This window comes from Tupaia chinensis, unplaced genomic scaffold (assembly GCF_000334495.1).
Source record: "Tupaia chinensis unplaced genomic scaffold, TupChi_1.0 Scaffold000042_2, whole genome shotgun sequence".
NCBI classification, from domain to species: domain Eukaryota; kingdom Metazoa; phylum Chordata; class Mammalia; order Scandentia; family Tupaiidae; genus Tupaia; species Tupaia belangeri.
Window position 1 is genome coordinate 469,381 of NW_006159498.1, and position 3,266 is coordinate 472,646.

At 47.0% G+C, this 3,266-nt stretch overlaps 1 pseudogene; it reads left to right on the forward strand.

The window, feature by feature from the left end:
* Positions 1-2,784: 2,784 nt before the first annotated feature.
* The window catches only part of LOC102483136 (histone-binding protein RBBP4-like), a 3,114-nt pseudogene continuing 2,632 nt past the window's right edge, over positions 2,785-3,266 (forward strand).

Here is a 3,266-nt window from a genome sequence, read left to right on the forward strand (position 1 = left end):
GTTTTTAAAATTACAACAAAACTAAAGGGCCCTTGAATTTAATTACTATAATGTCTACATAACAGTTCAGAAGATTGTCCTGTGAATTTTCAATATAGATATAATGTATATGAATCCAAAAAACATTCCCAGCTCCTTTCAGTCCTTCAGGATGGAAATTTAGATGCAGTTTTCAGATGGTCTGTTTGTAAACGGACCCTTTCTATAATAGCCATTTATCTATAGTGAACCCCAGTGATAAATGTTATTCTTTTGTTGGTAGTGGTTTTTGTGCTTGAGGGCATGTGCACTAGGCCAGAGAAAGAAAATGAGGAGAGGAAAAAGTACCCAATACGGAAGGGTCACCCTGGAATCCCTTCTCCTCCATTTTACCCTCCTTTTGGGATTTTGGGCATGCACACACACGGACTTGACCTTCTGAAGCTGCCAGGTCCAGAACTAAAACCGCACAGTTGGCCATGTGATCAGCCATATGGGATCTGGATGCCTTAACCAGGAGGACACCTTCTGGGTCCCAAGCAATGTTGTTCCTTTTTTTAAAAAATTTTCCAGAGGTCACGTACGTTCACCAGCAAGAGTCAAAGAAAGCACACTCCATAGGAAATGGGAACACCACAATACTTTCTCTTCCATTTCTTCCTCCTTTTAGGATTTTGGACACACATACACATGCACCTAGTGTGTATTTCAACCTGCTATGTCTAGGACTTGAACCACAGTCAGTCATGTGGGACCCAGCAGCCTTAACCAACAGGCCACATGCTGCCCTCATAATATACATTTTCTATGAAGTTTTTGAGGAACTCTCATACAAGGAGTTTATTTATAGTTCAAGATTTTCTATCTCTTCAAGGAGTTATAAGCTGACTTCTAAATTTTACGATATACACAATTCCAACTTCCAAAATGGTCTTTATACTAGAGGAGTGATATCTCAATTTTTGGTGTTGAGCTCAACCTTCTGTGAAGATAGTCAGCTGTTAAAAGGAAACCAAAGAAAATCAAGGAAGCCCCAGCTGTAAACTGTCCCAAATTTTCAATAGACTTGATAAAGGGTAGGAACAAAAGGCAGTAAAAACTACTTCCAGTAACTTGCCTTATTGGCATTTTCGTTTCCAGAGTAGATTGTAGTCCTGACTTTGGTGACTCAACATCTCACCTCATTCACTCAAAGTGAAAAATGAAATCAAGCCAGACTATGGTGGAATCACCAGATTTCCCTCTTCACATCGTTATATGAGGTCACTGAATGACTATGTATGTTCCCAAGGCCCTGAAAATTTCCACACACTCATCTGTGTCCTGGCCTAGCTACTGTCCTGAGACTTTTTCCAAGTTTACCAAGTAAACCTGTAAATGCCCTAATGCACTGTCAACTCCAGGTAGGCAAAGATTAAATTTGTTGTGTCTCTTGGAAAAAGCCTAACAAATAAACCACACATTAACTTATATTTCTTATTCCCCTACCAAAAAAAAGAAAAACCACACTAAAATTTGGGGCCAGCAGGTGGCATGGTGGTTAGAGGCCCTGGACTCCCACATGGCCAACTGTGGTTCGGGTCCTGGACCTGGTGGCTTGCTTTCTCACTTTCTCTCTCTCTCTGGTCAAATTCAAAAATAATAATAATAAATGAAGTTAAATAAAATAATCCTTTTTTATTAAAGATTTATTTATTTATTTAACTAACTAACTTTGACCACAGAGGGACAGAGGGAGAGAGAGAAAGTGAGAAAGCAAGCCACCAGGTCCAGGACCCGAACCACAGTTGGCCATGTGGGAGTCCAGTACCCTCAACCACCTTGCCCCTGCCGGCTCCAAATAAAATAATTATTAAAAACAAAAAACTGAAAACTAAAATTTTTATAAGACAGTTTAAATTCTGGACCAGCAGATGGTATAATAGTTACATCGCTGGCCTCCCACGTAATAGACCATGGTTCATGTCCCAGACCTGGCAGCTTAAAAACTCACACTGGGCACATGTGTGTGCATGCCTAAAATCCCTAAAGGAGAATGGAGGAGAAGGGATTGCAGCATGGCCATCCCTCCTGTTGGGGATTTCTCATTTTCTATCTCTCTGTCTCTCTGTCCAGCATATGCATCCTGTAGCAAAAATCTCTCTCTAAAAAAAGAAAAAAGAAAGCTTAAATTTTAATCAAAACACACTGGTTAATGTCATGCAAGAATTTAAAGCACAAAACCAGTAATCTCTTTCCTTCTATTTGAGAGGACAGCTTAAGGGATGGCGAAAAGACAGTTTAAACAACCTAATCCATTTCCAATCCCTACAATTCCGTTTAGGAAAGAGCTTAGTTCACTACAGGTTCAAGGTCATTTTCTTGGCTGCAGGAAGTAGGTCAAGTCAACCTGCATCTCTTCACTGACCCCCTTTTACAAGTAAGAGAACTGTCAACTCCCAAGGTTTTGTTGGGAAGGGGCTGAGGGCTCTCTCAACTCGATCATTATACGCTGTTCTTAATTGTCACCCATGCCCTGCGTTGTCGGGTTTGCAACCCACTGACCTAGCGCTAAAAGGATGAACAGGCAACAGCCAGAGGCCACGACAACCTTCATCAGAATCGGCCTAAGCTGCGTGGCACTGGCTGGCTGGTGCTGACTGCAAGGAGGTCCTGGCCGCGTTTAAGGACAATTAATCCTCCTGGAACACAGTGCTTAGGAGGTGATAGGTAAACTCCCCGCCCAGACCAACCGGCTGCCCCCGCAGTGACCCCTCCCAACCAAGCTCTCTGGGCCAAGTCCATGGGGTCCCACCTGAAGCCACGATGGTAGCTGGCAGGGCACCTGCGACAGAGGTGAGAAACTGGAAGGAAGGCAGAGCCCCAGCCGTGGCCGACAGCACGGACAAGCCGCCACGCGGGGTTCCAATCGCGGTCGCCGTGGCAGGTCTGGGCCCCCACGCGCGGGTGGACGTGCCGGGCCCGGTGGCAGAAGCTGCAACCCTCCGATAACGCCGCCACCGGCTGCGACCCCGGGGTCACCTCTCAAAGCACACTCGTGACGCTGCGGGGGTGGGAGGAACGAGGACACCCCGAGGGGCCGCCCATTCCTCCCCGGCCCCTAAACGTCGCCGCACCTGACACCCCTCCACGCCCGTCCCTGTCCTCCCGGCTCAGTCCGCTTCCGGCCACCCCCGCCCGGGTCTCCCCTCAGGCGGTTGCCAGAGGCGCAGCGGGCCGCGGCCCACAGGCCCAGGTCCCAGAGGCCCGGGTCGGGTCAGGGGCCGCCGAGGGGCCGCACGGCCCGA